General features: G+C 49.5%; 1 protein-coding gene across 1 annotated transcript in view; it reads left to right on the top strand.

The window, feature by feature from the left end:
- Positions 1-1,123: 1,123 nt before the first annotated feature.
- The window catches only part of NOS1 (nitric oxide synthase 1 (neuronal)), a 130,833-nt gene continuing 111,793 nt past the window's right edge, over positions 1,124-20,163 (top strand). The window contains exon 1 of the mRNA XM_006890404.1: positions 1,124-1,381. The gene's annotated coding sequence lies outside the window, so the exon portion shown is untranslated. The remainder of the gene's footprint in view (positions 1,382-20,163) is intronic.

Below are 20,163 nucleotides of genomic sequence, written 5' to 3'. Positions count from 1 at the left end.
TACATGCCAAGAGTTCTGGCATCACCTTATTGAATATATCCTCACAGGCAGCCTCCGCCCCTTTTTACATGAGGGAAACTGAGGTTCCAGCAAGTTCAGGATCCTGCTGAGTGCACAGGACACGGATGGGGGCAGCCAGGGCATTTCGTACCACTTCCTTCCAGCTGACTGAAGAAAACAAGGATCTCCACACACCCCCTCTGTGTCTCATTCCTTCCTCCCCTCCTTGGGTTCACCCCACACTCTTCATCCTGCCCCCAGAGTCACACACACCCCTTTCTCTCCCAGTGTGATGTGCAAGACAGTCTGGAAAGCATCTATTAGTGACAAAGGGGGTGGTGGTGGTTTTCCGCCTAGCCTCCTCTGGGTACAACTCAGAGCCACAGTGGGCTCCCTCCCCTGGGCAGGCAAGGCTCCCAGAGACGCTGCTCTCTGTGTGTGTATATCTCTCTGTCTGAATCCTCCTCATTTTCCTTGATCACCCCACACCCTGCCTCCCCAAAAGTGTCTGAGCAGCAGCAACAGTGAAATGCAAAATCCTTTGCAATCTGCCCAGGAAAAGACAGCTTTTGAGACGGGTTTATTTGGTTACCCATATGTTAGAGGCCCTAAGAAAACGAAGCTTGGCGTGCAGCTTCCTCCCCTCCCCCAAGCCCAGGCTTTGGCCCTGGGCCACCTGCCGGTCTACCTGACCACAGGTGAGTGTGTCCCTGCTGGTCCTGGCTTCCCAGCTGCCAGGCCTAAGCCTTGTCCCAGAGAGGTCCAGAATGGGTAGTATTTCTAGAACTGATGATCTCTCTTCGTCTCTCTGCCCACCCACCAGGCTCGGGGCCAGACCCAGGCTGCCACCTCCAGCTGGTTCAGGGGCTGCTGACCCTGTCCAAAAGCGGGCCTGCGGTCCACCGCCCCAGTCAGGAGTGTCAGCCCAACGCTGAGACCCAGATGCCCATCCTTGTCTCTCAGGAGCTTCCTTCACCCCGAGCCCTGCCCTCCCCTGTGTGGCTACTCCATTCAGCCCCCACCAGACTCCCAGAAATTGTCATTGTGTGAGTGTGTGTTTCCTGATAGAAGGGGGGAAAAAAATGGAAATTAGGTTATATAAAAGATGTATGCTTCGGAGCCCAGAGCGGCTCTCTAATGAGGGTTGCGACGTCTCTCTCCCCACACCCATAAACCAGCCGGGTTGGACGTCACTGCTAATTCGTTTCAGCGAGGATAGGATAAAGGAGGGACATTAAGAAATAAATTCCCCCCTCACGACCCTCGCTGAGCTCACGGAGCGGTCCTTACATATTTATGCCGCGTGTGCAGCCGCTGGGCGAGGAGCTACTTAGCGCCGAGGCTCCTCGGAGAGGCGGAGAGCGGCGGCCGAGCGGCCGGGGTGAGCCAGGGGCGCGCGCGGGGCGCACTGCGCGGGGGAAGCCCGCAGCCTCTGTCCTGAACTTGGGTTCGCTGGGGTGGCGGAGGGGAGGCGAGGGGAGAAGGGAGGGGTCGGGGTAGGCGAGGGGGATGGGGAGAGATCTTAGAGGCACAAAGAGGAGGGAAAGGGGGAGGGCCGTGCGCGCGGTTCCTACCCGGAGGTGATTCCGTGCCACTGGCGCCCTCCAGCCGCGCGGGGTGGCGGGCTCGGAGGACTCGGAGCCGGAGCGAGGCGGCCGCGAGCGCCCGGGAGGTGGAGGAAGAGGCGGGCGAGCGGCCAGCAGGGCCGGCGGGCAGGTGCGCAGCGCGGAGCGGCAGCCGGGGCGCCGCTGGCTCGGCGGCAGGTGAGTTCCTGGAGGCGTCCCGCGCCCTCGCCACCTCCCCGGGCGCCTGGCTCCTGCGCGAGCCCCTGGAGCGGGCCAGGCGCAGCGCTGGGCGCTTGTCCCAACTTGGTCAGAGGGCCCTTCTCCTCTTCCCAGCGGGCGGCTCGGTTTCGGGGCTCCAGACCTGGGGTCTGGGCACCCCGCACGGCACCAACTTTATGGGGACCCGCGACCTGCCGCCGCCGCGCTCGGCTCCCAATTGCGCGCCTGCGGTAATGGCGGCCCCTTTGGCGGCGCCAGCTACCCCTAGTCGGCAACCCAATCTGGGGACGCCAGTCCCTGGGGACCAGGGCTCCGGGCACCTGCCTGACCTCAACTTTGAGCTCTCTGAGGTCCCTGATCTCCACTGAATCGGCGGCGAGCTCGGTAATGGCGGACTCCGGCAGGGCCAGCCTCCGCGGTGGGGAGCCGGGGCCAGAAGGCTTGGGGGTCGCAAATGCTGTTTCTGCCTCTCTGTCAACTTTATGGGGACCCTCAGCCCTCGTTAACCCAGGCCCTGGCAGGATGAGATGGGCGCGCCATGGCCACAGGGGTGCCGTCTGCATCTACTTCTTCCGTCCTGGTGATGGGATAGGAGCGCAAGATCCAGAACCGGGGAAAGTTGTCCTTCCCCGTCAGGGAGCCGCCACATCGCCAGGCTGGTCCCTCGGATGGGCGAGGGGTGCTTTCCCACGGGGTTGAGAGCAGACAGTGTTTTGCCGGCCAGATGTTTGCTAACAAGTGACAAGGGTCAGTGCAGGGTCCCCCTGAGATCCAACTTCAGGGTCAGCTGAGGAGCTCTTGGGTCTTTGGAGGCAGTCGGGGCTTTCTAGACTGCGCATTCGAGCCTGGCAGCCGCTTGCCTCCATCTACCGGGCTCCGAGCGCTGGGGATCGGGGCTTGTGGCCGGCGGTGGCAAGACGTGCGCGCCGAGAAGGCGGTAGCGTGAGCGCAGGAAGCTTCCAGTGGCACCTCCGCGTTCTTATCCTACATTTACCCTTATTTTCTGGATGACCTCAGTAAAGCCCCTTTCCCTCTCTGCGCCTCCATTTTCTAATCTGTAAGGTGGGGTAAACAGTATGTTTCTCTTGGAGCTGACGTGAGGACTTGCCCCCCAAAAATTGTGAACAGGACTCTCTCAGGCTCAGGAAAGAATACTCAAGATGCATGGAAAGTTGATATTATTAGAACGTTGCAAGGCGGATAGGGAAGACTCTGGTATTGAGGGCTTCCCGCCAGTAAGAACTGAGCGTTCTCCCGTCAGGCTAGTCCCAGGGAATAGGCATCAAGGCTGATAGCGGAGACCCTCTGCCCCACTCCAGCCGCGCTCAGACCCTAGTGGAGGGAGCGTTCCTGGGGGCGCTTCTGAGCAAAGGTGGATGCAGGCAGGCACCATGGCCACTGACTTCCCAGTGCTCTGGAAGAGAATGGAGGCCACCGGGACCCATGTCTTGCCCCCAGAGAAAAGAGGGGTAACGTGGCTCTTTTTTCAGCAACTCTCAATCTCAAGTGACTCCAGGCTGGGCAAACCGAGGAGCATTTCTGCCACTCACCGGGTGTAGATGGTCCCTTTAGTTGTTTTGAGATAAACAGGGTCTGTACCCTGTCAGTAGGCAGGCTTGAGACACCTGGGCAGGTCTGGAAAGGAATGTGCCGTCCCTGTGTGCCAGCTCCCACCCCAAGCCCTTCTCCGCCACTCAGGACCCCGGAAGCTGCCAGACCCATCAACACACAGCCCCCCACCGCCCCGTGCCGGCTCCAACACCCCATTCACACACAGGGTATCCCAGGAACCTATCCAATGTGCTTCCCCAGGCTCTAGCGATCCAAATCCCATTTTACAGAACTGGAAACTGAGGGAACTACTCAGCCCTTCTGGCTTTGTCATGTGGGTCTTTTCTCAGGCCTCCGGGCAAGTGCAGACTCCTAACCTGATCCATCTCCCAGGGCCGGAGGGCACCCCACCTGCCAGTGGCACAGCTGAGTAGGCAGGAGGGAGCACCCTCTGTTTGAGAGCCAGCTTAGCTCACTCCACAGCTGGGTGACCTCCAGCTGGGCTTTTGGCTGTTGTCTGGAGAGAATGAACTCCCATAAGGGGTGGGGGGAAGATGATAATTTTGTAAATAGGTATTTTATGCTAACTTTGGTGATTCTGAGAAGCCCCGGACAGAAGAAAGTGTCCTTCTGATGTGCACTTAGCTTTCTTGACTTGAGGGTAGGGTTGGGTTGGATAGAGCTTAATGAAGTCATTTTTGGCCAGTAATTTGTATTTGGAGAGAGACCACTCTGGGAGAGGTGAGAACAAGAGGTTTGGAGGGGCCAGCAGCTCTCTGGGTGGAGGGGTGGGGGTGTCTCTGTACCAGGGCTAGATGTTTTAATTCTTCCTGGTGGCTGGTACACGGGACTCAAGAAAACTTGAATAATTGAGAGCATGCACAGGCTTGTTTGGCTGGGTTTTTAGGTATATGTTCCGGGGTATCATGTGAGGAGACTCAGGGAGTGTTTTTGTCACTGGGCTTTGGCGTGGGGCTCGGTGGACCTTACCATGTGGTGTGCTAGGATCCATGGGCCACAGTCTGTACCGTCAGAACCAGAACATTTTCCCACTAGATGCTGGAGTATACAGAAACTGAACTTGGCGTTTCAGGACCAGTTATAGCCCAAGATGTTTAAGCAGAGGGGCCTGCACCCCATCATGGGCAGAGGGGGTCATGTGACTAACAACACAGAGGCTGTAACAGCTATGGACACACCTGTTTTTCTTGTTCTCTCTGAAAGATAGCGAGCCCTTAGGCATCAATTAGTGAGTGGCAACCTCTAGCCCAGGAGCCAGCTGGCATCTGAATCCGCACGGGCATTCCAGCATGGACACGTGCACTGGCGGGTCAGGCAGGTGGAGGTGGCAGTGCAGTGCCAAGTGCACCTTTAAAACGGACCCATCCAGACCCACTGCCATCTAGTTGGTTTTGATCCATGGCTGCACGTCTGGTTCCTGAGGCTGTAAATCTTGACAGGAGAAGACGGCATCATCATTTTTCTTTGAAACAGCTGGTAGGTTTGAACTGCTGACCTTTAGATTAGCAGTCCAACACTTACCTACTGCAGAACTAGGCCTCCTTCATAGTGATTTAAATAGACAACAACAATGACAACCCAAGAGCATGAGGCCGGTTGCACAGTCAGAGCAGTGAGTGCCACCGAATTGCACGCAGAAAAGTGATTGAAATGTTACGTGAACACATATTCCACCACAAAAGTTTCTAAAAATTGGAAAAGAAATATGCTAGACCTGACCCAAAATCTACCTGGAGGGTCTGCATTTTTAATAGGACTTCCTGCTAGCGTCTTCAGCCCTTGTCTGTGTCACTCTCCATTTTACAAGTAGGGCAACTGAGGCACAGAAAGGGTGAGCAGTTTGCCGAGTCCCACAGACAGAGAGACAGTGGAGATGGGACCTAAGAGGCTGGACTCTTGGCGGCTGCTCCTTGGTGATAACTCTTGTGTGTGTCCAGCATGAAGAAGCTCTGTGGGTTCTGAACACAAATGTTACCCGCCCCCTTCCTGCTTGTGGGCAGGGAGGGACCAGGTGGGCATCAGCTCAGTTTGTCCGGCCATCCTTTCGGACAGAAAAGCTCCCTTTTAAGAGTTAGTCCCTGGGTTTAACATCAGGAACTGAGCCATTTCTCGGGCTTAACTCCCTTTGATGCCACCAAACCGCCTGGCTTGGGTTCATCCCAACCTCTAAACTTGCCACAAGCTTGGTCTCCTGAACCATCACTGCAAAATAGCACAGCACGGTTAGCCTCAAAGAACAGACATTTATGTCATTGTAGTTCTGGAAGCTGGCCGTCCAGAGTGGGGTCTGAGAGAGGAGCGGCTAGCACCCTGTGCCTCTCAGCATCTGGCGGCGGCAGTATTCCATGTCCTGTGCTGCCCGCAGATGCATCTGTCTCTGCTGCCAGGTATCCTCTCTTCTGTGTAGGAGTCTCTGTGCCCTTCATTGTTTTTTATGAGACACTAGTCATAATACGATAAGGACAAGGACCCACCCAACTCTGATCCAGCCTCATCTAACTTACTGACAACAAAAGAAAAAACTTGCTTCCAAATATGATCACATTTGCAGATACGACTTCAGCATATTTTTTAAGATCATAAATTCTCCGTGTGACAGCCCCCACCTAGTCTCTGCACATCACTGACGTGCTTCTGTGGCTCACTTGTCCGTTCCGAGGAGAGAGTTACGAGCAGTGTCCTACGACTCTGGAAGATTGAGCCCAGCCGCTCTATTAAATGAAAGTGATGCATCAACAGACGATGGCCCGAGGCCCCCGTGAGGGGACAGCTGACAGGAAGAGGCAGGCAGGGATCACGGCAGAGTTGTGTTGGTGACAGCACGCCGGGAGGGGCAGTGTTGATGGTGTCTGATTGTTCCGTGGACATCCACGCCTTTGTCAAATACGTGATTACGAGTGTTGAGTGGCAGACATGGCATAATCACATCTGGTGGAGCCCTGTACTAGGTGTGACGTTTCTGCAAGAGAGTCCCCTACGCAGGACCCAAAGGACACCCTCTCCCCCAGAAAAAGCATGAAGAGATATGACAGAAACCCACTCAATTCTGACACATAGCGACTCTGTGGGACAGAATAGAACAACCTTGTAGAATTTCCGAGGCTACAGTCTTTACAGAAACAGGCTGCCTCACTGTTCTACAAAGTGTGTGGTGGGCTTGAACTGCCGACCTCTTGGTTAGCAACCGAATGTTTAGCCTGAAGTGCCACCAGGTGCCTTCTTTCCCCAGAGGAAAGAAAGGTGAATGGAAACAGAAAATCCAGGGAGGACGTGGAAAGAGCACTTACAGTGAGGGGATTGCAGTCAGAGTCACAAAATAAAACGCTGGTAAGTTGTTGACAGAAAGATAACTTGCTCTGTAAACTTTCGCCTGAATTGCAAGAAAAAGGTTGGGGGGGGCTTTGGGGGGACAGGGGGCTTAAAAAAGCTTACAGATGTGCCTACACAAGGACGATGTGCTTATCACGGAAGGCTTCTTGGAGGAAGTGGCAGCTGAACTGGTGGGCTGCTGATCAGTACAGTGCTCTTGGGACAGGATCTTGAGTGATGGGCTGGACCAGGCACTGCCAAGTTGAAAGGGAGAACTCTGGACAGAGAACCCAAAGAGAGTGTCATCTTGGGAAGCCTGGAGCCCGTCTGAGCGGTCATGACAAAAGAGGAAACACAGCGTCATTGGTCAGTCAGGACACTGAGGCCTGCCTTTGGTCAGCCTCAGTTTCCTCATTTGTGAAATGGAGTGGTTGGATTTCAGAGGCTCCTCCCTCTGAGAAGCTTGCAGAAGCCTGCCTTGTCCATGAGAATTGTAAAGGTGGGTCTCTTTCCAGTTGGAAATGAAGCAGGGGGCTTGTACAAGGATTCAGGACTGACATACTACAGACTGCTCGAATATGTAGCCATCCTTTCTGAGAGGGTACTAGGTGGGAGCAGAGCCTGGCAGCCTCTCATGCATTTAACACAACAGGCCTGGGCTTCTAGCTTCTAAAGGAGAGACTTGAGCACAAAGGGGTGAAGCTGGATCCCCACTTTCACGTCGCTCAGAGTGTGTGGGAAAGTGGTCAGCTAACCAAAAGCCAGAACACACGGTGGCAGATGGGGGCAGCAGTGGCTCAGTGGTAGAATTCTCACCTTCTAGGCAGGAGACTCTGGTTCAATTCCTGGCCAGGGATCCGTAGGGCACCCATCTGTCAGTGGAAGCGTGCGTGCATGTTGCTGAGATGCTGAGCCGATCTTGGCAGAGATTCCAGATTAAGATGGGCTTAGGAAGAAAGGCCTGGCGATCTGCTTCCACAGATAAGTCTGGGAAGCCCCATGGACCACAGTGGCCTAATCTTGCTCAGCGTGCAGTCCTCATGTTGTTGTCTGTATGGCTGTCAAGTCAGCTCTGACTCGTAGCAACCTGTGGACCACAGATCCAAATCCAGCTCCGCCCAGCACCGTCCTCCCAATCTCTGTCATGCCCGAGCCTATTGTTGCCATCACTGTGTCAGTCCACCTCATTGAGGGTCGTCTTCTCGTTCACTGAATTGTTTTCAAAGCATCATGTCTTTTTTCAAGGACTGGTGCCTCCTTCCAAATATGCCCAGAATCTGTGAGATGCAGTTTCACCATCCTCAACTCTAAGGAGCACCCTCGTTGCACTTCCTCCAAGAGGTTCTGTTTTCTTTTGGCGGTCCGTGAGCTACTCACTACTCTGCCAACCAACACCGTGGTTCAAAGGCGTCTGTTCCTTTTTGGTGTTCCTTAATCGTTGTCTAACTTGCAGGTTCATATGAAGCACTTGCGAATACCATGGTTTGGGTCAGGCACCCTTTAGTCTTTCAGCTGACGTCCTTGTTCTGGAAGTCCTTGATGGCAGATTTACACAGTGCAGTGCATGCGGTCCCCATAGTCTGGGCCAACTCCACAGCAGCTGACCCAACAATGTGGCAAATCATGTTCGCAGTTCATCTTCCTTGTTCATGAAAATAAACATCTGGATCTTGTAAGGCTGTGTGTCATCCCAGGAATTTTGAGTGTAAAGATGTAACATACAGGAATAAGTTAGAATAGTCCTTCGGTAGCAGCTGACACATTTTGGGCATAATTTTCTCTCTGATTTTCGAAGCAGTGTCTTGGCTATGAAATATTCAGAAAAAGAAAATAAAAGCCAATGATGTTCCTGAACCAAAATTCAGGTAAGGAAGAGAAGCAAAACACATCTTCCTCCTGGTTTTCTCAGCTGTGAAGAGAGGCTCTGGTGATGCAGTGGGTTGAGGGTTGGACTGTTAACCAGAAGATCAGTGGTTTAAGTCTACCAGCTGCTCTGTGAGAGAAGGATGAGGCAGTGTTCTTCCATGAAGACTTACAGTCAAAACAGATCTTATGGGGCTGCTTTATTCTATAGGGTCTCTGTGAATTGGAATTGACTTGACAATGGGTTTAGAGGTTGGGGTGCACAGTGTGTCTTTTAAGGTAGAAAATCTGATTCTTGCAAAGCACTATATGAGGGGCAAGGATTGAATGAGATGTCTTGGCTTAAGTTTTTCTCATTCAACAGAGAAAAGTTTAACTTCTGCCTTTTAGGCCCAGGAAATTTGAGTATTGAAATTTTTTTCAGGTGAAAACAGTGATCAGTCTCAGGTGCTGACTGAAAGGTTGGAAGTTTAAGACCACTCGTAGGTACCGCAGAAGAAAGGCCTGGAAATCTGTTTCTGAAAAGTTAGCCTAGGAAAAACCTGTGAGGAGCAGAGATTTACTCTAACGCACACAGGTTCACCCTGGATGCCACCAGACTGACTTTCTTGCCGACTTGCCTTCAGAACTGATGCTGTTCCCCTTTGGAATCTGCCCACCACTGCTATCTCTTTGGCCTTTTGAGGATGAATTTGTGTTTCAGACACAAGAAGTCATTGGGGGTCAAATTTTAGGGTAAAGCAGTAGCTAAATTGGAGGAAGGCATTTGGAGAGTTTATTTTGAATAAAGTTTCTTTCTTTTCTCTTCCCCCCCCCCCCCAATTACTAGACATGGCCTAAGGTAGTTCTTAGAGGAAAGGGTGTTAGTGGTTTTTGGTTTGGGTTTGGTGGTTTGTTTGGGGTTTTTTTTATTTTCTCTTTTTATAGTGATTTGAATGAAAGTTTACAAAGCAAATCAGTCTCATGTTCAACTATTCATACCTTGTGTTCTAACCATTCATTTCATTATCCACAATGTAGTCACACTTTCCCTACTTCCTCCCTGTTATTCTGAATTCCATTAATCCTGTCTGTCTCGGTGTCTTCCCTTTCTTTAATGGGATTGTGCTGGTCTCCTCTTACTGAGTATACATTGCCTTTCTCTTAATCCATCTTAATAAGTATCTGCTATCTATTTTTTTCTAATTTTCATTCACCTTTGCATCCTTGGAGGGAAGGATATGAAGCCCCCCCAGACCTGGATTTTAGGTTGAGAACTCCATAAACAGCCTGCTTCTATATAGCATGTTGCCTGAATTCTCTCCCTCAAGAAGTAGAATTTGATTGACTACCAAGTTGACACTGTTTAAAAACACCTTAATTGAGTATTTGTTGAAGTTATGCAATTACGGTTCATTTTCTTAGGTATAATAGCAGCACAGGTTGGTTTTGGTTTTTTTTTAGGAGGATGTCTTTATTCTTGGGAGATAACAGACTTTGAGAATTTAAAGATTATGGTGTCAGTGGCTTCTTTTCAGATGGTTCATTGTCAAGACAGACAGGAAGCTGTACAAGGCAAGGATGGCAAATTACGAATAGCTGTCAGATCGAGTTGGACACTTATGGGTGTTGGCGGAGAATATTAAATATACCGTGGACTGCCAGCAGAACAAACAAATCTGTCTTGGAAGAAGTTCAGGCAGAATGTTCTTTAGAAGCAAGGATGTAGAGAGAGTTTGTCTCCTGTGTTTAGAACATGTTATCAGGAGGGACCAGCCCCTGGAAAAAGACATCACGCGTGGGAGAGCGGAGGGTCAGCAAATGAACGGGAAGACTCAACGAGATGGGTTGAGACAGTGGCTGCTGCAGAGGGCTGAAACGGAGCAACGGTGTGAGGGTGGCGCAGGCCCGGGCGCTGTTCAGATCTGTCGTAAACAGGGCTGCTGCGAGGTGGGGTCAACTCAGTGACACCTAACAACAACAACTATACTACCCTTTTACATTTTCCGTGTTCAGAGTTTTCCCTAGTAAACTTGAAAGGCAGGGAGAGATTGAAAATTTGCTCTTTGTGGAATTTCCCCACATTCCTCTGGAAAATAACCTCGGTCTCCCAATCCCCCAACCGTTCTGTACTCCCCCAACCGTTCTGTACTCCTGTGTGTGCGCACCCACACGCAAATGCACAGACACACGCACACGCGAGAGTCCGCCTGTCCCTCCATCTCGCTCTCTCGTTTTCTTTTCCTGGAAGAAGTAATCCTGCATTTTCGCAGAGTGTCACCGCTTTCTGTGGCAGTCTGTCTTTACATTTTCCCCTCAGCATTTTAATTAAGGCTGTGAGTCACCATGCTTTATGAAGTCTGGTGACAATGTCATTTACAGTTGTTTAGCATCCCAGTCGAGCCCTCTTCCGCAGTGCTCATTACATCAGGCCAGGGAGCAGTGAGTAGGAGGCAGGTCCCTCTGTCAGCACAGAACAGGCTCAGCGTCTCTTGAGGAATGAGGAGATGAGCTGGAAGCCTTTCCCTGGACTAGCTCCCCAGGTCTCCTTTCCACTGCTGGCTGCCTCTGTGGCCTGGGTGGGCCCAGGAGCCCTCAAACTCCAAGGGTTACTCTGAATGGCATCTTGAACAGCCTTCTCAGGCCCAGCTATTTCCTCCCAAGCACAGGGATCTCATTCACCATTCTGCCAGGACTGTGACACTGGTTTCTTGGATACCTCAGGCTCTTTCCACACAAGGTAATGAGGAGGAGCTGGATTCAAATCCAGCCACTGCTACTTTCTGGCCCTGTAACCTTAGACAAGCCACTGCCCCGTTTACCTCCGCTGTAAGCGCCACCTCTGTGGGTCGCAGGGAAATTCCAGTACCTGGTTCAAAACATTGTGCCCTGGGAGACTCTAAAGGGTCTTCCCTCAACTTGAGTTTGTTCAGTGGTTTCTCATGATGGGACTAGGATGATGTTTATAAACATTTACTCAACAGCATTCATTTTCATAATAGAAAGCTTAGCTAGCCTCTTCATACCATGATTTCACCAGTGTCGCTCTGTAGAAGCAGGGAGGATTAAGACAATCCTTGTCGTATATACTGTGGGCATCTTATCAGGAGTGGCCAGCCCACAGAGAAGGACATCAAGCTGGGAAAAAATAGAGGGTCAGCAAAAGAGAGGAAGACCCTCTCAGTGAGGTAGGCTGGCACAGTGACCGCACCGATGCTCTTAAGCCCAGCAGAGGGTATGCGGGCGGCACAGCACTGGGCAGAGTTCAGTTCCGTTATGCACAGTCGCTGTCAGTTAGAGTCAGCATGATGGCCCTTAGCTACAACAGTCTGGAGGATGTGACGACAGCAAGTATTTAGGGGTAAATATTAGTCACTTTTGAGGGGAGACATTTAGTATATTTTTAAGTAAAAAAATAAATTACATAGATGAATTGTAGGTGTGGGACCTAGGTGTGAATGGGAGCAGCAGTAGAAGGAGGAAGCGGGTAGGACACAGCACAGGGAGCTTTCCAGGACACTGTGCACCTTCAGGCCTCAGCTTGCTGGTGGAGTTGGGTCATTCTGGCACTTGGTGGAACTAGACTTGCTGATCCATGAAACTGGAGAGCTTAGATCCTTCAGGCCAAGGCTTGCTGGAGAAGTGGGGTATCTTTGGGTACTTAGCAGTGGAGCTTTGCAACACTTGTCTGAGAAGACCTTGTGCAGAGTCCTGCAGGAGAGGGCAGGAAGGGACAATCTTGATGGAAGAACTGCATCCTTATAAACCCCATAATTATGAGGTTGGCCAGTGAGTTCTGTGTGGCCATTGCAATGAATTCTCAAACACAGCAGAGCAGTAGAGAGAGTAAAGTGGGAGGGAGAGCTGGTGTCAGAATTGGTAAAAAAGCAGGAGAGAAGCAGCAGTTTGACCTCCACCTCATAGGAACAATCCTTGAGCTTTTGTTCCTGGTTCTCCTTCCCCCTGGTGAAATTCAAGGAGTCACATGGCCCAGCGCTGTCATTTTCACAAAAGGAAAAAGCCCCATTTAGAGAGGTAGGTGTCACTCCAGGAAGAAATGTTATAAACACATGGAAGTGAGAGAGGTAGCAGATAGGAAGTTAAGAGATGACTATTGTGGGCGATGCTGCATAGGAGACGGAACCTGGGGAAAACAAGGGTGAGGGCTGGGCCCATGCCACAGGCACGAGTAGGACTCGATGCAGAGCGGCTTCTCAGGGCGGGGGGTTCATCACACACCTGAATCCATTAGAGATTAGCCACTGGCAGGACCTGAACAAGCACTGCTTGTTCCTTCACCACGATGCTCAGAAAGGTGACTGTCTTTGTCTCCCTTTAAAACCCAGTGTTTAGCAGAAAAGGAGTCCAGGTGGCAGAGTGTATTAAGGGATGGGCCATAAACTACTAGGTCACCAGTTCAAATCCTCCGGGTGTCCTGTGAGATAAAGATAGAGCATCTCCTCCCAGAAAGATTGACAGCTTTCAAAACCCAGTAGAGGATCATTATGGATCAGAACTGAGTGGGCAGCAGTGAATTTGGTTTTGATTTGCCTAGCAGAGGAGTCCTGAGGAAGTATGAATGGTTAACAAGCACAGGTACTAACCAAAAGGTTGGAGGTTCAAGTCCACCCAGAGGCACCTCAGAAGAAAGGCTTGCCAGTCTCCTTCTAAAAGAATCGACCCTTGAAGTCTCTCTGGAGCACAGTTCTGCTCTGAAACACATGGCGTTGGAGTCAACTTGGTGAGAAGTGAGAGCAATGTATAAACAGGGATTCCTGACTTGTATACTGACAGGAGCCTGGCAAGAAACAGATGAGGCTGCATGAGGAATGAGGGGAACTGAAAAGCCATCCCCCGTCTAAAGGTTGGGGGGCCCACCGCCTGCTTGAGTTGGTTGCTGGCATGCAGGAATACAGGCTCAATACCAACACATCTTCCAGCCTTCCACGAAAGCCAGAAATCTTTATTTGTGTGAAACTCTGCAATCCTTCAATGTTGGTAACCAATTTGGAAAAAAAGAAAAGTTAATGTGTGGGCCAAATGAAATTCCTGTTTGTCCCTGAGCCTCAGGTACAGATTCTGATGAGAGCTTTTTGAAGCATTCGCTGCCCTGGGCCCAAAGTGTTCTGTGCAAAATAGGTTATAGTTGAGGTTGCACCATCTGATATTGACACTTTTGTCCATAACAGGATCATCAAATATCTGCAGCTTTACACAGTTCAGCCTAATATTATCACGACCATTAGATCAGAGGCAAACCAGACCTTTGTTTCTCAGATTATGATGTGTAGCACCAGTCACCTGGACCTGGCTCAAATGCAGGTTTTTTAACCCAAAATGAATTCTTTTGTTTTAAAAAAGGATTTAAATCACATATATTTTACAACTAAAAATTAAAATATACATAAAAAAATGAATCATTGGGGAAATCCTGAAATAGGTGAAAAAAACACAAATAAAATAAACATTGGGTCAAGAAATAAATGCAAAAGGTAACAGAAAATACTTCTACCCTGGATGAAAATGACTGCATAGTATATCCAAATTTGTAGAATGAATCTAAAAGAACTCTCAGAGGGAAATTTCTAGTTTCAAATAATCTGTGGTAAGTAAGGCAGATCCAAAATCGGTCCTAGACAAATGAAGAAAAAATAGAAAAAAAGGAGTAAGAAATTTTTTAAAAAATTTTATTGTTTTTGTGTGAGTGTACCGTCAAATCACATCTGACTGGTACAGGAGGAGATTGTCCCTCCTTTCCCGGCAGAGCATCTGGTGGATTCAAACCGTGCGTCTCTGGGATTGTAGTTGCAGCTCCTTACCACTAGGCCACCAGAGCTCCCCAAGAAATTTTTTAAAAAACTAATAACACCCTGGAGACCCAGCCAGAGAGAAAAGATTCTGCTTGAGGGATAATTAAATGAAGAACCTCCTTGTGACTGCTGTGGCATCAAGCTTGCTGGATGATTTAAGAAAGCAGCTTTTTGCCTTTGTGCTGCTGAATGGAACCTGGACTTTCGCTTGTTGATTGAGATGTTGTCTGAACTAATTGAGGGATTTGCTAAACTAAGCCCGAAATTTCACTGTGTAATATCCTTTGCCTTCCCCACCCCACCAACCTGTCTTCTTAATAAATCCCACAACTGTGAGTTTAAAAAAAAAAAACAAAAAACACAAACCTTAACAACTAATAACATTTAAGTTGAGCAAAATATAGGAAAAAAAATTCAATGAAATAAAAAGCTCTTCTTCATAGGTGAGAGAAACCCAGTGACACTGATAAAATTCTACCTAGACCCATCAAGAGAGACACAAGGTGGAAAAGTCCATTAGACTTTGCCTTTCTAACAAGCTCGCTGCTGACTCTGATGCTGCTGGTTCTAGACTGCTCTTTGATGATGATTTTCCAGACTCCGTAAGACCCCCATCCCCACCACTCAGCACTCTTTTTTCTGAACACAAGTGTTTCTGAAGTGTTACCCACGGGTGTGACATCTCATTTATACACTCCTTTACTTATAATGGGGCCTATGGGGTCATCCAGAAACCCCAGCTGTGGTGGCCTAGTAAATAAGGAGCTGCACTGCCGGCCCATATGTGGGTGGTTCGAACCTTCCAGCTGCTCCTCAGGAGAAAGATGTTTACTCTTGTCCCACGGGATGTGCAGCCTCTGAAAACCCACTGGAGAATCAGAGATGAGTCAGTTCCAGATCAAGAGCAACAAGTTCAGTTGCTGGGGTCGTCACCCTGCAACCCCTCTGGAGGGAGTGAGCTGGTACCAGCCTTGCCTCCCTGCATGGCAGCCACTAGCTAGACCTCCTTTCTACGTGAAGACTCTCCACTTCTCTACAGTCTCCACCACTCCCTCTTGCCTTCCACTTGAACTGTCTCCCTTAATGTGTAGACTTGGACAGTGCTGCCCACTGAGGGAACAGCAGTAAACCAGAGATGGTCCATGACTCCCAGGAGTGTGCAGTGTAACACTGCGTTAGGATGAGCTGTGGTTGGGAGCAAGCACAAAAACTGGGGAAATGGAGAATTCCTAGCAGGCATCTCTTATTACCACCATTTGAGGTTCAAATCCATAGTTCCTAAGCAAAAAAGGTTGGGAGTCTCCTCCTGTCAAGATTTACAGCCTCGAAACCCAATGGTAGATCACCACGGGTCACAGTTGTATTGATGGCAATGGTTGGGCAATGAGTAAGGAGTTACACTGCCAACCCAAAGGTTGGAGGTTCTACTCCCACCAGCTGTTCCTCAGGACAAAGATGGCCAGTCTTCTCCTGTGTAGTTTACTGCCTCTGAAAATCTGCTGGAGGATCAGCTTTGAGTTAGTTCTGGCTTGATGGCAAGGAGTTTGAGGATTTTCTGAAAAGTAAATATACCCAGGGAGCTCTGGTGGCCTAGTGACAAGAAGCTGCACTGCAATTCCAGAGGTGCGTGGTTCAGATCCACCATATGCTTTGCTGGAGAAGGAGGGATAATCTCCTCCTATACCAGTCGGATCTGATTTGATGGTACATGCACAAAAAAAGAATAAAAATAAAAAGAATTTTTTTAAAAAAGTAAATAAACCCCAAAACACCCACTACTATTGAATAGGCTTCAACTCATGACACCCCCATAGTGTAGAGTAGAATTGCTCCATAGAGTTCCAACTCTGTAAACCTTTACAGAAGCAGCCAGCCTCACATTTCTCTCAGCAGAGCAGATGGTGAATTCGAGTTATTGGTCACAGTGCTTAACCCACTGTGCCACTAGGACTCCTTTTTAATGAAATATATGTTATTGTTGTTGTTAAGTGGTGGTGTGTCAATTGCAACTCACAGCGACCCTATAAACAACAGACCTGAACCTCACTGTCTCCTCCATGGTCTTTACCATTTCGGCTCTGCTCTATCCTCTTGTGTAGTCACTGTGTCACCCCAGGTTTCTGAGGGTCCTCCATTTCTCTGACTCACTACCTCTCCCAGCATGATGCCTTCTTCCAAGGACTGGCCCCTCCTGACACAGTGTATGTGAGGTGGAATGTCACTGTTCCACCCTCTAGAGCACCCTGGTTCTCCTACTCCCTCCAAGATATATTTATTTGTTCCTTTCGCAGTCCAGAGACTATTCCGTATTCTTCACCAGCATCACAGTCATCTCTGTATCCTCCTTGTAAAATGGGTCTTTTAAACCTTTCACTTGGCAAATGATTAGAATCCTTTCAAATTTCAGAGAGGCAGAAAGTAATGGGATGTGGTTTAGGAGGAAGAAAGTGGAGGGTGAACAGATACTTGACACTGGGAGGTGATTCGGAATAGTCCAGAAAAATGAGGTAGAAAGAGTAACTGTCCAGGAACATGCAGGTCATTGCCCGAGATGATGCACAAAAGAGCCCATGACTCTGCTGTAGTTTCACGGAGGCCAGAAAAGTAGTAGGTAACCTGAGTTTAGGAAGAAATCATGCAGGCAACCTGATTCCTGGTTCCAGCTCAGTTGTTTCAGGTATTGACAAGTTCTCTTCCCCTAAACCCCTCCTCTGGTAGCTGGATGCTTAGTCCAGTGACTGGTCATTCTTCCATCCAGAGTGTTTTGAAGAGGTAGTATTTAAGGCATTGACCCTTTTCCACACACACACACACACACACACACACACACACACACACACACACACAGAGGGTTTTGACAGAGCTCTGAGCACTATAGCGTCTAGAACCAAGCCCACCCACCCTCCTCTCTTTAAGTTGATTCTGACTCCTGGCCAGCTTCCCTCAGGTGTCACTATAGATAGCCTCTAAGGAGTGCTCGGGTTGCACTCCCTCCAGGGCACGCTCATTTGTTCTTCAGGCAATCCATGGAATATTCCGTACTCTTCTCCAACATCACGATTCAGAGGCACTGCTTTTCAGTCATCCTGATGTTGATGTGCACCCTCGAATCAAAACTGACTCATAGCAGATCCTCCAGCAGGTTTTCAGAGGTTGTAAATTACACAGGAGAAGATTGCCTTTCTTTATTCCTACAGAGCAGCTGGTGGATTCGAACACGTGTGTTGCAGTTGGCAGTGCAACTCCTTACCACTAGGCCTCCAGAGCTCGCTGGTCATTCCTTTGTTGTTGTTGTTGTTTGCTGTTGAGTCAGAACCAGGTCGTAGCTGACTCTGCAGCAGGTTTTCAGAGGCAACAAATTGTAGAAGAGGAGATTACTCATCTTTTCCACATGAATCACTGATGGGTGGATTTGAACCGCCTGGCTTTGGATTAGCCGCACGACTCCTTTCCCACTGGACCACCAGAGCTTCCTTTAGAAGAGATATTCCTTATTCCCTCAGTATTTTCTGCCTTCTCTTGGCCCAGCTTCCCTGCTCCAGAGGGCTCCTGAGGACGGCCGCATAAAGAGAGTGAGCTTGGCTCGGAGACAAGTTAGCGTTGAGGTGAAGCTTGGAGCTCCAGTTCATGATGGTGTCCTTCTGGGAGTAAAGAGTCAACATTGTCATTACGGGTGGCTTTTACCATTTACAAAATGTTCTTCACAGCACCCATCTTATTTAATCTCTTCAAAAACCTTGGGAGGTGGTAGTTATTACCTTTTCAATTTCACAAAAGGAAATTGAGATTCCAAAGGTTAAATGGCCCGACCAAGATCAAATAGCCAGCAAATGGGAAAGCTGGGGGGATGAACCAAATCAAGTGCACTTTCTCTAATCCCCATGAATTCTCAGAATTCTGGGGTTGGTAGTATCAGGAAATACTGACTCTTGCGAGATACTCGGCTGCTGTTAAATTATTTATTTGTGCTCAGAAAGAAAAATTCTATCAAATGTGGCTCCCTCATTCTTATTTTCTGCACCATCCTATTTTTACCCTTGCCCTCTGGGGCTTCTTTTCTCGGGAAATACCAACTTCCTCATCTAGCTGTGTATGGAATCCAGGAGCCCCAAAGTCACCATCCTGCACCCCCTACATGCATTCAGTCACCACGTCTTACCTGCTCAATCTCCCAGATGTCTCTCACATCTGCCTGCTCCCCTTCTTTTCTTTCACTGCCCCCCAGATCCTGGCCACTTCATCTCCCATTTCCCACCTTGCCCTTCCCCACACTTTGCGCCAAGCAGGCAGAATGCCCATCATGCAGATACACAAGCTCCCGTGCTTGCCATTGCTCCAGCCGTAAGGTCAGAAGTCTTGATCTTGACTCTCAAGAGTCTCAGCCATCCCTGACGGTTCCTCCAGCTTTGCATTCACAAGCTGGGGCCTTTCCCGTGCTTTGCGGGCTCCTTCCCACTGCAGAACCTTCCCTCAGGCTCTCCCCACCACTCCTCACCTCCACACCCATCGCTTCATCTGACAGATCTGCCTCCTGGCTGTCCTTTCAGGAAGCCCTCCCTGACCACCACCACACAGGCCAGGCGAGGCCTCCTGTTACTCTTTAAAAACTTATGGTAGGGAGTGGGTGGGCAGGAACAAAAGTGCAACAATGAATGAATGAAAACCTTAAGTCTCTGTAAACTTTCATTAAAATTAATAATTTAAAAAACCTGTTATTGAGTAGACACTAACTACTAGCAACCCAAGGAGAATTATGCAACATAGGATTTGCAAAGACTGGTTGATCAGAAGTAGATTATCAGGCCGTATGTTGAGGGCACCTCTGAGTAGACTTGAACCCTCAACTTTTCCATGAGTAGCTGAGTATATTAACCATTCACACCATCCAGCAACTGTGCTCCGTTTAGCATCTGTGCTTAGATAGTTGTACCGCTCGTTGTCCTTGCCATCAGTATCTGTCTCCATCTCGTTTTGTAAACTCTGAAGGCAAGTATTTGGACTGGCTGACCCTTCCCTGTATTCCTAATGCCTGCAGAGACTATAAGCACTAGGGAATGGGATACATGATACGAATGACCCCATTTTACAGATAAGGAAGCTGAGGCTGATAAATGGTTGGGCTGGGTCTCCAACCCTTGTGTTTCTAGCTCTCACGTCCATGACATGTGCAATGATAAGGCATATCCAGTGCTCTGTCCTGTTGTGTAAGGGGTCACCACGGTTTGAGGACCAACTTGAGGGTAGCCGACAGGGGCACCATCACACAGAGTGATGGAGAACCCCACTGGACCAAGATGCTGGCATCTCTCGGACCCCCACACAGAAGGCCAGCGTGCACATGATTTGCAGGAGGCTGGAGGGTTACCGCTGTGACCCACCTGCACGGGAGAAAGCCTGTGAGCGTGATTCCCAGGCTGTGCTCTGTCTCGGAAAGGCTGCAAATCAGCAGTCTGCAATGCAGATGCGAGAAGCTGGGTCTTGGTTCCGAGGGGCACTGTCAACACTGGTGGGTTCACACTTTTGCTCTTTTGTTGGCATTCGAGGTGGTAGCCCTTTGCTTTGTCGTTTGGGACTTGGAATCTGTCCCTAAATCAGATTGGACCAAAGAGGAAACAGACTTAGAACCCCATCAGAGATTTTGGGGTTGTGCGAGCAGAGTGTAGCCAGGAGCGAACAACTGAGTTTGATTCTCTTTGACATTTTTCCTTGGGAAGGTGGTACCTGAGAGAAATGGACGTTAAGGAGATACTATTTAAGAACAAAAAGCCTTGTGAGCCAAGCATGTCTCGCTCCTTCTCACTTCCAGTGCTCTTCCTCGGATGCAGCCGTTGTAGACACTCCCCCCC

This window comes from Elephantulus edwardii, unplaced genomic scaffold, assembly GCF_000299155.1.
Source record: "Elephantulus edwardii isolate Elephantulus edwardi_28Jun2011 unplaced genomic scaffold, EleEdw1.0 scaffold00089, whole genome shotgun sequence".
Classification (NCBI taxonomy): Eukaryota; Metazoa; Chordata; class Mammalia; order Macroscelidea; family Macroscelididae; genus Elephantulus; species Elephantulus edwardii.
Note: the sequence above shows the minus strand (reverse complement) of the source record. Positions and strands in the feature narration are given on the sequence as shown.